General features: G+C 33.2%; 1 long non-coding RNA gene across 1 annotated transcript in view; it reads left to right on the top strand.

The window, feature by feature from the left end:
- LOC138813528 (uncharacterized) overlaps positions 1-16,830 on the top strand; it is a 36,203-nt gene that overhangs the window by 9,108 nt on the left and 10,265 nt on the right. The window contains exons 2-4 of the long non-coding RNA XR_011367838.1: positions 7,838-8,051; positions 9,299-9,481; positions 13,917-14,004. This is a non-coding gene — a long non-coding RNA (uncharacterized lncRNA). The remainder of the gene's footprint in view (positions 1-7,837; positions 8,052-9,298; positions 9,482-13,916; positions 14,005-16,830) is intronic.

Here is a 16,830-nt window from a genome sequence, read left to right as displayed (position 1 = left end):
CCCCTCCTCCCACACAGTACACTGGCAACTTTGAGTGGAGGGGATAAGAAGGGTCATTCCTTTCCTTCATTCTAAGTCTCCACCCCCAGGTTATGTTTATTTTTATTTATGTATGTATTTATTTTTATATTTATTTTATTATTTTAATTTATTTATTTTTATTTTTATATTTTTGTTGGTTTTGGAGACTGACCTCTGGACTTGAGCACTCCCCTCAACCCCCAGCCAAAGTTGTAAAGTTTGTTTTCAACATAGTGTCTTGTATATCTCATTGTTACAATGGGTTAACTTGTATCCTTATTTAAGCATTTCAATCTTTTCCCTTCCCCTCTCTGAATTAGATAAGTGTATATATACAAGATGCAGGGCACCCACATCAAATACAGTGAAAACTGGGATTATACCTTAGAAGGAACATACAAAGAAACAAAAAATAATCACATTATAAATACTTTAGAAGCAATAACAAAAAAGAAAAAAAAATGTGTCCCTATCTTGGGGTTCATTTCGCTTAACATCATCTTATATGGTCATATGTACATAGCTTTTGGCCCTTTCTGCTTTTCCTACACAAATACTAGTTATTGCAAATAAGGGAAACCATGGGACCTATGTTTCTTTAGGCCTGGCTTACTTCACTTAATACAATTTTTTCCAAGTCTTTCCATTTCCTAACAAATTTGGCGATGTCATTCTTTTTGACGGAGGCATAGAATTCATATATATATATATATATATATGTATATATATATATATGAATATAGGAATATATATATATCACATTTTCTTGATCATTCATCTACTGAGGGACATCTCTGTTGAACTAGATTGTATCTGCCGCCATTTTTTACTGCCTTAATCAATCTGTGCAACTACAGCACTCAGGCTGATGCTTCTAGCAGGAAATTGGTGTTACTTTCATACTAAAGGGGCAGTACAAGCCAGAGAAACAGATGAAAAATGGCAAGTCCGGTACCTCAACTCCCACTCATGATAATCAGATGACAGAACAGTTAATGAGTAATCCAAAGGAGAGTTCCCAAAAAGCTCTACAAACCCTACTGGTAAATATGGTGAAAGAAAAGATTGAAAGCCTGCAAAGGACTCAGTGTGAGACTGATAGGGAGCAAGAGGAGGCTAACCAAAGATTAATACAGGAACTTCCCAAGCATGATGAGGCTAACCAAAAATTAATAAAGGACTATCACGAGTGTGAGGAAGCTAATCAAAACCTCATCTTTTCTATTTGAATTTTTGATTCACAATTTCATCAATTTCATTTTAATTAGTAATGTTTAAAGTTATATATGATTGCATGTTACTAATTTTATGAGTCAAGTTTCATTGTTTTTTAATCAACACATCTGATCTCTCTAGCACTATTCAAAGTATGCATAAAAGTGCTCACTTCTTGGGAAAAATTGAGTTCTCCTTTCTTAGATATGAGAGACTTCTTACAAGTGGCTAATAGAGTAAAAATATTTTATTATATGTAAAATTAAAGCCTTACATAAAATTATATTAAGGATACTTCCTCTAAAACATTATATCTTGTTCACTCATTGCAAGTGATTTTACTTATGCAAACCATTATCTGAATTTAAATTCTTTCATGTCTTTGTGTGTGTGTGTGTGTGTGTGTGTGTGTGTGTGTGTGTGTGTGTGTGTGCGTTTGCACGCACGTGTGTGCTCCTTTGTTTAAACTTAGAGCATCATTCTCTCTCTCAGATTGGCTGCTCATTACTGGTATTCTACCACTTGAGCCAGACCTCTAGTATAGTATTTGATTGGTCAATTCAAAATAGAATATTTCAAACTTTTTGGCAGAGACTTGCTATAAACCACAGCATTCCAGATCTTAGCTTTCTGAAGGGCTAAGATTACAGATATGAGCCATGACTGTCTGGATTCCTATAAATCTTTTAATTAATTTTACAGATAGACTTCAAATTCTAAGATTGAACTAATAAAACATTTATCCCATGTTAGTTTGTTGCTTTCTAAATTTGATTTAGGAGAGTAAATAGACTAAAATATACATAGAGGCAAATTAAAATATACATAAAGTAGGCATGCTCTGTATAGGTATTTAAGTAACTACTACAATAAATTTCAGTCTGATCTTCACAAATTTTGTCATGAGGACTTATATGTCTACAAAAGTTTTCAAGTCTTTTTTAATGTACAGCACAAACTTGGTTTCATTTATTTATGTTCCTTAGTATTTCTTCTAGAGACAGTTAATTATTTGACTGCTTGTAGAGCTAGTACATTATATGTATAACAGAGTGGACAATTAGTCTTTATTTTTCCCAAACGTTTAGCTATTCTTATGTGATTCTCATTATTTATTTTTGAATGCACTTTTTAAAAATTGCATTCATTAATATAAACTAAAATCATACATATGGATATCAAGGTATAAATAAATATGAGTTTGAATCTCAAAAGTATTTATTGATGGAAGTACAGTGGGACAAGATGTAATAAAGAAAAGAAGTAATCATAATTTCACTTGTTCATTGACATACCAGTGAAACTAATATTTCATTCACCAATTAAGCTATGGGTAATACAGATCTGAAATTTCAGAAATGTCAAAAAACTAAGGATTAATATCTCATTGACTACTTTCTAAATTCTGGTGATTTGTTCAATTGAACAGAATACAATAATAGTGTTGTTAATTTTGATGATTTATATTTGCACCTGCATTTCAAAAGATGGCTAAGCCTATTGATTTATTTTAAAATAATACCACACACACATGGCATAACAAAAATTCTATGTTGAGAAACATTTCAACTCTAATTGTTCTTTCTGTGTTGATTGAGCAAAGCCATCAGATAAAATAATAACTTTTCAAGTTTGTCTTTGCTTTGTTGAAATCCAAGGTAAATATGAAAGTTGAAAATTGAGAACCAAAAAAAATTCAAGAGAGGGTGGGTGCTGGTGGCTCTCACCTGTAATCCTAGCTACTCAGGAGGCTGAGATTTGAGGATCACCGTTCAAAGCCAGCCCCAGCAGGAAAGTCTGTGAAAGACTTATCTCCAATAAACCACCAGAAAAGTGGCGCTGAAATTCAAGTTGTATAGCACTCACCTTGAGCTGACAGTGCTTAGGCCCAAAATTCAAGCCCCACGACCAACAAAAAGAAATAAAAAGAAAACGAAAAGGAAAAAGAAAAAATTCAAGAAAACGTTTTCTTCTCAATTTTTATTCCATTTATATTACAGTTAGTATCTAAACTTTATCCATATTTTAACTTTCAAGGCTTAGAATGATTACATATAAAGGATATCTACTTAATTAGATTATTTTAATATTGAAAAATCAATAGGCTTATGAAATGAACTTTATATTTGAACATATTTTGTTCATTTACTAATGTGACATTTTAAACATTTAGACATTTAGCAAAACCATTAATAAACATGCACAAAAAATTGTGTTTTCAAAGTACATTACATTCTAAAGAGCCATGAATAATGATGCATTCCTGTACCACTAAGGAGGCAGAGGTAAGAAGATCAAGAATTATGAGTTTAAGGACAGTTTCAGGTACATAGTGAGGTTTCAGCTAGCCTAGGTGCTATGGAAAAAGCTTGTTTCAACCTAAGAGTACATTGTATGTAAATTTTTCACACATAATATTTAATATTCAACATTAAAAATTTATACCAATTAATTATTTTAAAAAGTCACATGCATTTACCAACTGTATACACCCACAAAACTATTTTATTTACTTATTTTTAAAATAAGTTTTTAATTGTGAAAATAGTGTACAGAGGGGTTACAGTTACATGAGCAAGGTAATGAATATGTTTCTTATCAAGTGTGTTGCCTCCTCCTTTGTTTTTTCCTACCATCCCTTCCCTCCCACCTCCTCAACTACACTCCCAACCACCCCCTCACCCCCAAAATTTTAAAGTTCATTTTTCAACATAGTGTCTTGTACATCTCATTGATGCAATGGGTCCACCTGTATCCTATTTAAACATTTTTGTTTTTTTCCCTTCCCCTCCCCAAATTATAACAACATCAAATACAGTGAAAACCGGGGTTACTTTTAGTTTTATGAATTCTGGATTTAAAGATTATTAGCTAACATAAATATATTGATATTGCTCTAAATTTTCCTTTATGTAATTTTTTTTCTCATCTTGGGATAATTATTTGATGAAATGCTCAGACTTATTAAATGTAACTTTAATACTGCAAGGTAATTTTCATGGCCACATAAATATTAAAATGATAAAATGGGGGCTGAAAAGGTGGCTCAGTGCTTGCCTTGCATGCATGAGGCACTGGGTTCAATCCCTCAGCACCACATAAGCAGAAAAAACGGGAAGTGGTGATAGGCTCAAGTGGTAGAGCTCTAGCTTTGACCTGAAGAGCTGAAGGACAGTGCCCAGGCATAGAGTTCTAGCCCATGACCCTTCCCTCCCCACCAAAAAAAAGAAAAGATAAAATTTAATTGTTACTTATCTAACTTACAATTTTAATGCTTGAGATGCAAAACTATGTTTAACTATTATGTACTATTTGCAGGGAAATGGAAATCTGAGTTATTTTGAGTGACTGTAAACCTCTAAATATAAACTATAGAAACTGAAATGACACAATGGACATGCCCAAGTTACAGCAGTTAAGTAATTCAAGTATTGTATAAAGTCAGCCCTGTCTACAGCTAATTATCATTTCTAGTACTAAAACTTTAATCTATAAGCAGTACCTCCCATATGTCACTTTATGTTTATATACATATAAATCGTGTACCTGCTCACACAAAGTAAGTTAAACATAGTGTGCATCAATTATTAAATGGGCTAAAACTAAACAGGATTTTGTTTATAGTAAATACAAATAGATATACTGTTTCAATAATTTTATAGGATATATTAATATCCAATATTACTGAAATTATTTTTATGTTTGAGTCCCTAATTGTTACTTTTCCCTAGCAAAATATTTAAACATCCTCTAATAGTTTCAGGAAATTAAACATTTCTTTTCTTTTTTGGGGGTGGGGTCCGGTTCTGGGGCCTGAACTCTGGGCCTGGGCGCTGTCCCTTAGCTCTTCAGCTCAAGGCTAGCACTCTACCACTTGAGCCACAGCACCACTTCTGGCTTTTTGATTTTTGCTTATGTGGTGCTGAGAAATCGAACCCAGGGCATCTGGCATGCAAGGCAAGCACTCTACACTGAGCCACCTTCCCAGCCTGAAATTAAACATTTCTGTGAAAAGTCTCTACAGGTAAAAAAAATGATTGGTGAGGTTATCTAGATGGGACAATTAGATTAAGGTAGTAATTAACTGGGATTCTTTGTTTTCCCAAAGGTGTGGATTACTAATAGTTTATATAGTATTTATCATTCCATGAGACCAACAGAAATAGAAATATTGGCACCTGCTGCAGTGTTTACAAATGAGATGTTGAGTAATTTTGTGGAACTAAATAGTACAGAAGTAATCAACAAAATTCTTATGTGGAATCTGTTAAAAAATATATCATATGTATGAGTTCTTTCATTAGGTTTTCCATCTAGCACATGTGAATATTTTATTTCAGTAGTATGTCTCTGTAATGTTCACAGATCACAAAATTAGAGTGTTGAACAATATCTTGGTTTCCATATTTTATATTAAATCAGAGTAGCATTGTTCTGGTGTTTTGACCCTTCCAAGATTTCTCATAGTTAACTGAGAGAAGACTGAGAACCTGGTAGTTTCACAGTAAAAAGGGCTTAATGAATGTTAGAGGAGGGTAATTTGCATAGAAACTGTATTTTCTGAAGCCTGGAAAATGTAACCAAAAGAGAAAACGAAGCAACCTATCTTCATTCAAAAGACAATGTTTGTAATCACTCACAAATAGAAATGTAACCATTTCCTGGAATATTATAACTTTTTTGTATTTCTATGAGAGCTTTGCAAGTAGATATGTATATATTAAATTATTTTATTTCAAAACAGGTGCTAGTTTGCTCTCATCAGTCATCCTAGATATCCAGATACCAGATATCTGAGGATAACTGTTCAAAGCCAGTCCTGGCAGCCTTTGGTTAAACCACCAAAATACTGCAAGTGGATTTGTGGCTCCAGAATTAGGCAATTTGCTTTGAGCCAAAAGCTCAGAGACAGCTCCCAGGTCCTGAGTTCAATACCTAGGATCCACACACATATAAGTAATTTTATTTGAAAATCTTTGGTTAAAAAGAATTGACAGAATAATTAATATTTTGCTAAGAATAGTTAATATAGTTAATAGTTAAGATTTTGAAGAATAGTTAATATTTTGTTGAAGGTGTTGGTATGATCATTACAAATAAGAATTTTTGTTACCTTCTGTTTCATTTTCAGAAGACATAAAACTTGATAGCAATTAGAATATTTTTGTCCCTTACAATCTATCTATATGTATATGTATATGTGTATACATATGTAAACTTTATATTGATGAGTGTGCAAGTAGATATGCCACTATGTTGTGTTTTAGACAAATTCTTAGAATGTTTGAAGCAGTTCTGAAAGCTGACTTGTTCCATTGATACATATTCTTAACCTCAGCTAATATTTCATATAATTTCAATACAATTAAATATAATGTTATGTATATTAGTTTTATATTATTAAACTCAAAACCTGTGTTTTATTGTTGTGTAATCTTCAGCTATTAGGTAACATCAAAGGTAGTTGAGGAACAATAACCTGTTCAAGAGATTAAAAGTCTCATTTATTATGATAGCATTATTTTGTGTTTGTATTGGTGCTCTCCCTTAGTGTTTTGCTCAAAGCTGCCTCTCTACCACTTGAACCACAGCTCTGCTTGTACTTTAATAGATAAGTTTCTCAAAGACTTGCCTGCCCAGTGTGACCATGGAGGTTAGCATTACCAGTGTGAGCCACCAGCAACCAACATGATTGCATTCTTTGAATCACCTTTTTCAACTATTACTACTTCCATTCAAACTTTATATACAAAGAAAGAAAAACATGTATCATTTTTTAAAAATGTATAGGAATTCTTATGATAAAAGCCTATGACTTAGTATTAAGACATTCAACTGTGATGTTAATCATATGATGACATTTTACTACTAATGACCTTCAGAAAATTTTTCCATCTAGACCAGGAAATCAGTTTGGTATTTTTGCGTAGCAGTTAGAGAATGTTTGGAAAGATTACTCCTTCAGTAATCAAGACATTCAGGTCATAATGACATCTGCCCCAGATAACGCTCTGACAGACATTTGTTTTACTTAACATGAGGAAAATGGATTAAACTAGCCAATTGCAACCCAGCATAAGAGAGTAGCACAAGTAGAAGGAGTCACCCAGAACATGTAGACAGAGCAGTCTTTCTCAGTTACTTTCCATCTTTGCCACTTAGTTTGTGTTATGTGTTTTAATCACAATGCTTATCAGTAAATACACAGGGTTAAAATTTCCATTTGTAACAATTTGTAATGTTCATGTATATTTAAAAGAAAACCAAAAGCAGAAACTCTATGATAGCTTTGTTTTGTCAATAGTAAAAAAGGTTCCTTCATGAGAAAATTATTACTCTTAAGATTTTGATATCAAAGGGAGCATGACATGTACTCGTATGTTTTCATATGAGAATAAATAAAAGAAATATTAAGATGACCTTTTACTCAGCATATCATTTGACAATAAAGAGTAGCTTGTATTATGAATTTTATACTGAAATATTCTAAATACATGCTAATTGGCATGTGATTCTCCTTTTGTTTTCTTTCATTTGAATCAAATAGTACCTGACATTATTTATTTTCTTCCTTTTATTTTTCTCTCTGCCTTTCTCGTAGCAACATGATTATGGATTCCCCATAATTTTGAAGCCATTCCTGTAAGATGGATCCTTTGTCCCTGCTCTTAACTATAAGAGGCTTAACAATTTATCCCAACTTTGCTATTACTAAAGCTGTGTCAATAACTGGGACTTAAATCTTAGTTTGACCATGTAAAGAGTGGAAAATCAATCATGCTGTTCCTCAGGATTAATTCATCAAACATTTCAGGGTAAGTCTTTATTCAATGCTGCTTGATTTCTCACAAAACTTTTATCTGTTTGGTATTTTCAAAAGAAGCTTCTAGCTGGGCGCTGGTGGCTCACACCTGTAATCCTAGCTACTCAGGAGGCTGAGACCTGAGAATCATGGTTCAAAGCCAACCCGGGCAGGAAAGTCTCTGAGACTCTTATCTCCAATAAACCGTATGTGGTGCTGTGGCTCAAGCTTGCCTTGAGCTGAAGAGCTGAGGGACAGTGCCCAAACCCAGAGTTCAAGCCCCACAACCAACCAAAAAAAATTTAAAAAAAAAGAAGCTTCTAATATTTTTAGATTTGGGATGATGGCAATCTAATCCTTGCCATCCCATCCTTTGAGAAGTTTCCTCTTCCCCATTGTTAGGTTGGGAAGATACATACATATATAAATATAAATACACACACATATATATACATATTTATATATTCCTTCAGATCTCTTGTATGAACTCTTGATTTATTGTTTGTCAAAGGCGTAGAAATTAAATCTACATTTTTTATTCCACCTGAAAATAAAATGATGCAAAGTGTCCTTAAACCCATAAAACTGAAGAGAAATTTTCCAAATCTCCTTTTCAAGATTCTGAAAATAACTCACAATTGTTGCATATTTCCCCTAAACTTGTAAAGATTAGAATGAATAATATATTTATATTTAATAGGCAATATGAATTATTTTGAGTGTGTTCATGTAGAAAGAGGCTTGCAGAATAAAGATGCAGTGCTGATATTTAAACGGAATGGAAATATATTCTTGTTATTAAAAGAGGTCATGGTCCAATGATTGAAGTAAGTGGGAGGAGAAGAGATACCATGTTTTCAGGTTGTCATTACTCACATTATGGAACTTCTAATGTAATATATATGAGAAGACAGAAAGCGTAGTTTTCTGTTGCATGAGAATCTCTAAATTTGTGGGAAAAAAATGACTGAAAATTGTCTTATATTCTTTCTAAATTTTGTAACAGAATTTTCATGAGCAAATAAAATACAGTATTACAGCTTTATCTTTCTCTGCCCCACTATTTAAATTGTTAAAAAGCATATACATATATTTAATAAAACATATTTTGCTCATACATCTATCTTTGACTGACTATATGTATTAAAATGAATTTGGTATTCTTTGTTGAGCCCCATAGGAACTTATTAAAAAGAATAAGGACTTTTAACTAAGCTAAAGTGTATAATTTTTTTTGTCTCTCTTCTCCCCTCCGCAAAGTCCAACTTATCCTTCAAACAGAGTTCAGGAAATATCCGATGACCCACTGGGGTGAGAGTCAAGTTGGTTTATCACCACAGAACTGGGAGAACTCAGCAAGGCACCTCATGATCCTCCATGCTATAGAAGGTCCTGGCCAGTGTTCTTGCAATAATCAACTCAACAAGCAAAGGCAGTCCAGAGGTTTGTTATTACCCTGTTGCTCACTGGAAGTTTCTCTAGCCAGTGTGACACTCCTTAGTTTTGTAAAATAGATAGCCAGAGAAAAAATGCTTTCCTTGATTACTCTGCCTGTCCATGAGATAATAATAGGCCCTTGGTTCCCAGGGGTCCAAGTCATCAATATTCAGACATGAATACCCAACCAAGAGAAACCAGGTTAGCAAAGAAGAATGGATGGGAGTATAACACTCCCAAAATACCTATCCAGGATGTGTTCTTCATTGCTATATAATTCAGGGGATTGTGAAAGAAGGTATACAATATCCCACCACAGCAAATGCCTAATAAAGAATCTATAAACCTAGAATCCTGAGGTTCACATCCATTATTATTTTTTCTTTTGCTCCTACAACAAAGAGTCAGAAATTTAGTGGCTTAAACCACACAAATGCACTACCCAATATTTCTGAATTCAAAATTGCCAAAACCAAGTTGCTCAAGGGATTATATTTCTTCTGGAGACATTAAGTTCCTTCTAGAGGATTTAGAAGAGAGTATTTAGCATGGATTTCAGCTTCTAAAGGCTCATGAGCTCTGCTATGGACGTATCCTTCACCTTTGAAGTGGAACATCTGTTTCTATCACCACATGGTCTTTTCTGACAATTTACTGTATAAGGGTTCTTGTGATCATCTTAGGCTCACCCAAGACTTTGTTATGAATCATTCTTCTCAAAATTTCTAATTTATCATATCCATAAAATCCCTTTTACTATATAAATCATTATATTTACAAATAGTAGGGATTAGGACTTGCATACATTTGGGAGTTTTCAGTACAATTCATAAACGACACTTAATATGGGGCATCTTCCTATATACATATTGATTATTTGTTTTGTCACCACTGGGCCTTGAACTCAGGGGTTCAAACTTGCTAGCCTGGTAAGATAACACAGAGTGACTACTGCAGGCCTGTTTTTCATTGGTTATCTTTAAAATAAGATTTAACTGCCCACTTGAATGCAAAGTAAAACTGAGATATTACCATACCCAGCATCCTTCTGGGTAGAGAGAATCTCAGGCACATTTCTTCCTGGGATGGCTGGCTTGAGCTCTCAGTCTCTCACATAGCTTTGGATGACACCATTGTGTGAATATTTCTGACAAGGCTGGAGTTGTACCACTTCTCCCATAACCTCCCAGGTAACTACAGTTACAGGCAGGATCCACCAGTGTCAAGTTTTATTATTTTGTTTTCCAAGGCTGTCACCATCTTTTTCATCTCTTAATTAGACAAAAATGTTTAAACTGCAAAATATTTTTTAAAATATTTTTTTTTACAGATTTTGGTTTTCTATATGAAAATAGGTCATCAACCAAATGTCATAATATTGCTTTATTTTTTACTCTGGGAGGTTTACATTATTGTACTTTATTTGAAGCATAAAACATGTTTTATGATTTTTTACTTTTTATGAATGGCATGTCAGTTTCTAGATAAATTTTGGGGGACATATTTTGTATAATTTTCTCAGTAATACTGAGGAAAACAACCTTATCATTTTTCAATGCCTTACTTTTGCTCTTGTGTAAATAAAACAAAACAAACAACCCAATCTTCATTTTCCAGTACCTTACTCTTTTGTCAAAAGTATGACTACATTTTCAGTCTTGTTATTCCTCCCAATAAGGTATGATTATATTTTATTAATATTGTGGCATTTTGATATAGTAGATTTATAACAAACGTTTCCACATTTGCCTTTTGTTTATGTTTTAATTGGTTATTTGGGGGCTTGGGCTTTTCCATGAAAACAAAAACCTTTTTTTTCTTTTTGTTTTTTGTCTGTCGTGAGTTTTGAACTCTGGGCCTGGGTGCTGTCCCTCAGCTCTTCAGCTCAGGGCTAGCGCTCTCCCACTCGAGCCACAGCACCACTTCTGGTTTTCTGTGTTTTTTATTGGCGATAGGAGTCTCACGGAATTTCCTGCCCGGGCTGGCTTTGAACTGCGATCATCAGATCTCAGCCTCTTGAGTAGCTAGGATTACAGGTGTGATCCACCAGTGACAGGCTCCATGAAAATCTTTGAATAGTGCATTATATCTACAAAATGGCTTGCTTACATTTCATGAGATTGTCTTAAATTTATAAACAAATTTAGGAGTAAGTGATATAATCACATAAGCATTTTGTCTCAAAACATACATTAAATCCTTTGATTCATTTCATGAAAATTTATCACTTCTATATATAAGTGTTATAAATATATTCCTAGAGGTATAGCTATGAAAAGTGTACTTTTGTTGTTTTTTGTTACTATTAAAATTGATACAACATGCTAAAACTAATAGCTTCTGTATCAGGTGCCAGGGACTCATGCTATTGAGTCCTAACTACAGAATGTTGAGAATGGGAGAATTATTAACCTAGACCAACCTTGGCAGAAAAGTTTGTAAGATTTCTTCAGAAATAATAGCTGGGCACAGTGTTACATACTTGTCATTCCATCAAAGCTGAGATTGTGAGGATTGTGGATCAGTGTTATCCTGGGTGGAAAAGTCCCTGAGACTCTCCACAGAGGGAATCTGGATGAGGTGGTTCTTATCTGCATTCCAGGCAAAGACAGGGGAATTAAAGGAGATGCACAGAGGATCATGCAGGTACCTGGGTGGAAAGCAAGAGTCCATTTCAAATATAATGAGTGGAAAACAGGGATGGAACTGTGGCTCAAGTAGTTGAATTTCAGCCTAACAAACAAGAGGCCCTGAGTTCAAATTTTTGCACTAACCAAAAAAAAAAAAAGAAAGAAAAAAAGAAAAAAATAAAGTTAACTCTAGATTATCTATATTAATTTCAGACAGATCAGACTTCAAAACAGCAACAAAAAACAGTAATCACAAATGTAGAGGGGTTTTACAAAAGATAAAAGTGCTAAAGGCTGCTGGTGCGGTTTGAACTCTGGCCTTGGGTTCTATACCTGTGCTCTTTAGCTCAAGGTAAGTACTCTACCTGTTGAGCCACAGTGCCACTTCTGGTTTTCTAGTGGTTTATTGGAGATAAGAGTCTCAGGGACTTTCCTGGGCAGGATGGCTTTGAATGGTGATCCTTAGATCTCAGCCTCTTGAGTAGCTAAGATTACAGGTATGAGTCACCTTTCCTCTCTGGTGGTTTACTCTTATAACCCATGCTACACAGGTAGCTGAGATCACAATTCAAAGCCAGCTGGGAAAAAAAGTCTATAGTCCATTATTTCCAATTCACTACCTAAAAGTGGGAAGTGAAGCATTATACTTCATTAGCATAGTGTCAGCCTTGAGTGAAAAAGCCAGATGAGACCCCTCAAGTTCAAGCCTCAATATGAGCAAGGAAAAACACATACTAAATAATAATAATAAACAGTTAAGTATCTTAAACAAAATAATAACTTATAATATAAATTACTGTAGACTGGCTTTTTATCTCTAACTTGTCATGGATTTCTTAATCAATAATATGGTATATAAAAGATCACTATATCAAATGTTAATATAATTAAATATTATCTATATGAAGTTATTAAATCTATTATATGTGATAGTAAATATCACCTGGATGTAAGCTTATTTTAATATATCTTCAGTACAGTAAATAAACCTTGAGTCCTTATCACTTAAAATATTACTTACTGGAAAAGTAGAAATTGCTTAAAACGTCAGTTTTAAACATTGTACATATGGTTGAGGGATGAAAATTTTTGTGTTTTATAATATCTAATTGAACTGTGGCTTAATAAGTTTTCAAGTGGAATTTTTTAATCATACTAATTTGTCTGTATATCATAGTGCTGAATAAAAAGAGAGAAGGAAAATGACCTGAAAATGGTTTGATGTGTACAGAAACCTGATAAGAATTGTAAAGGTATTTGCAATTGTGTGTTTACAATTTGGGGTGCAAGTTTAAGAGAAGATGCACACAGAGAAATTATGTATTCAAAATCCATGAGAAGAACAGCACACTTTGATTATTTATGGTAAACCACATATAGAAGTCTGAAAAAATTCAACTGCAAACCTTGATGACTGAATATTAATTGTGCCAAATTAGAATTATGAATTAAATTCTTATTTCATTTAGATATTTTAGTTGCATTTGATATATTTGAAATTTACATTAAATGGTAAATTTATAAATATCTATATATCTCATACTTCAGTCTTTAAAATGTTAAAGAAAAGTGATGGATATTGCATCAGTATGATGTACAAAATAATATATATGTACATATATGTGTGTTCCAATGTACATATAGAGAGTTCCTGCAATTAAAACCAGGATGAATGTCAACATACTTCCTGTGAATAGCAATTTTTTTTTATCTCTTTAGCAAACAATGTACTACTGTTTCTAAGAACAGAAGTGTCCATATTTGTGTATTCATTTCAAGGTTCATGTCAACTTTCTAATTATTTTACATAGATATGCCTCAAATGACAGCCCTAAAATAGAGAAGAAAGACAAGAAGAACTTCATACTGTAAGCTGGAAATGATGGCTGCAAGCTTTAGGTAATGCAAAAGTAATAAATGTGCTTCTCTTATAATTAAAAAATACAAGTAAAGTTGTACAACCATTGAAGTATATGGCCATTTGGTGTTAGGTAGGAGAGAGTAGGCGGCTCTCCAGGTCCCCCTGCTATGGAGTTGTAAAGGTGGGATATTTTGGGAATATGTAAGAAAATTCTATTCTGAACTTCACTGTTCATACAGCTAATCTTCTAAAGAAATCCAACTGTTATCTCTCTTACTGCCAACATATTAATTATTGTTGTGTAGAGCAATACAATGATACATAAGTTCTGAACAAAACAGATGGCTTGGTTTTGTCAGAGAACTTAGTTTTTTACCTTGAGATTTTAGGGTACGGAAGAAAATTTAACTTTGTTGAAAATGTACTAGTCAATACACCATTTTATGCAACAGTTACGCACACTATAATGACAAATATTTTACCATCATTCCATGTTTCTTCCATAATAATTTAACAAGAATTTCATAAAAATATAAAGGATTCACAAGTCATCTCTAAAAAATGACAACTGAAAATACTCTCATATTCTTTGGTATAATCTATTAAATTGGTCAGTGCTGTTGTATGGTTGCATACTATATTTATAAAACAAACAATAAGGTGAAACTTTTTTTTAATTAGCTAGGGCTTTATGGAGCCAGGGTTCTTTGAATTTAGTGAGTGAATCTGCTATGTTAATTTCTAACATATGGAAAATGCAATTCAGTGAAAAATACTTTTTTTACTCCAGCTCATTTCTAGGGAATGTGCTACCTCCACAGTTCCAAGATTGATGAAAAAACAAAAACAAAAACAAAAACCAAAAAACCGACCTATTCTGTTTGTTTCTTTAAGATAGAGACATTTTATAAACCCTAGGAGAGCATAAAATTCTTGACCAACCTGTTACAGCTTTCTGAGTCAACTTTCTCAACTTTCTCAACTAAAATCTCATTTTAAATGCCACCAAGTGGGAAAGCTTACTGTATACATTGATCACAAATAACTACGGAGGCAAGTACAAAGTCTGGTTTGAAGTATGGCAGGTACAGTAACTATGAAGATTGAAATGGGAAAGAGAAGACCGAATGAAGGAGAATGACTGAGAGAATGAATCTGATTCAGGCGCATTGAGTGTATTTATGGAAATACCAAAATGAAACCTCCTTGTAAAAATAGTTGATACTAGTAAGAATAGGAAAACAACAACAGCAAAAACAAAACAAAACAAAAATCACAAATTCTCCCTCCACAAATCCCACATTTATTTAGCTTCTTTAGCACGTCAATTTAAAATTACTTAGCTAATATATTGTTTTCTTAAATATGAATATATCTTCCTGAAAATTCAATTGGATTTATATCTCAAGATTACTATGAGAGGACTTGGGAACTTTACCTTGTTAATATATCATATAAACCAAGAAATCTGTATGATTATATCTATACTTCTATGTGTCTTAATGTCTGTGCTGTGGGGGTCGATTAGACACCCAAGACTATCAATGTGTTTATAAATAAGCTACCTGAGTAACCCACAAGCCAGGAGCCTCAAAAGTGTTTTAGAAAATGTCATTCATTCACACCTAATCACAGTGATACAACAATGGATTTTGAAGAACAAGAATGGAAATAAGAGAATCATCCTTTGCCTTGAGTATATTCTTTCAATGTTATTTTCAAGGATGATCTTTCTAGCACATCTATTATGAAGATTTGAATGTGGATTTTTAAAATTTTTTTCTAGTGCAGTCTGTTGGTTTTCAAATCTTGACTTCAGTGTATCTGCACTCAGTACTATGGAAACATTAACATTTTATTACTTGTTGAATATTGCTGTTAAGAAATTTGAAGTCATTATATTTAATGTATATACATAAAATGAAAACATAATTTAAAGGTGTGGACAGAATTAGGAATGATGGAGGGAAAGATGGAGGAGTGACACTGACCAAGATGCATTTTACTCACAATTTAAATTGCTAGATTGAAATCCCTTTGTGCAACTACTTAAATAAATAATTCCTAAATAAAAATAATTTGATTTCAATATTATGATTGATGAGCCACTGATATGGATTATTTATGGAAACTGCTCATTTAAAAAATTTCTGTTGTTGTTTTTATATAATATGTATTTTTATATATTTTTATATTTATAAATTTATATTTTCTTTCAGACCTTTTAAATTTTATGTTTACTTTTCATTAAAGATTTCACCATTATTTTGTTGTTGTTTGTTGGTTGTGGGGCTTGAACTGTGGGCCTGGGCGCTGTCCTTGCACTCTTCAGCTCAAGGTGAGTGCTCTACCACTTCAGCCACAGCACCACTTCTATTTTCTAGTGGTTTATTGGAGATAAGAGTCTCACAGACTTTTTCTGCCCAGGTCTGGCTTTGAACTGAGATTCTCAGCTCTCAGCCTCCTGAGTAGCTAGGATTACAGGCATGAGCCACGGACGCCTGGCTAGATCTCACAATTTAGATTGATTTTTTTTCAAAAATTCTTAAATGTTACCTTTAAATTCTGTGATTCTAGTTTATTTTCTTATGTGACTCTAATATTTTATTTGTTTATACTATTTTAATATCTTTACCTCATATCATTACAACTATTTTCTTGTTTTACATATTTCTTTATTGGGATATGGATTTTTATGATGCCTATAGAGACTTGTGGGTTCAAATTATTTCTTGACCTCCTGAATAGTTGGGGTTCGACGTTTGTAGTACCATGTATGACATGCTAACTTTTTCCATCATTTCTAGAAAAATAAATTTTCTGTCTTTTTTGACTTCTCTGATAATACCTAGGTGAATCATTTT

Source organism: Dipodomys merriami, unplaced genomic scaffold (genome assembly GCF_024711535.1).
Source record: "Dipodomys merriami isolate MVZ:Mamm:240054 unplaced genomic scaffold, mDipMer1.0.p SCAF_6, whole genome shotgun sequence".
NCBI lineage: Eukaryota > Metazoa > Chordata > Mammalia > Rodentia > Heteromyidae > Dipodomys > Dipodomys merriami.
Note: the sequence above shows the minus strand (reverse complement) of the source record. Positions and strands in the feature narration are given on the sequence as shown.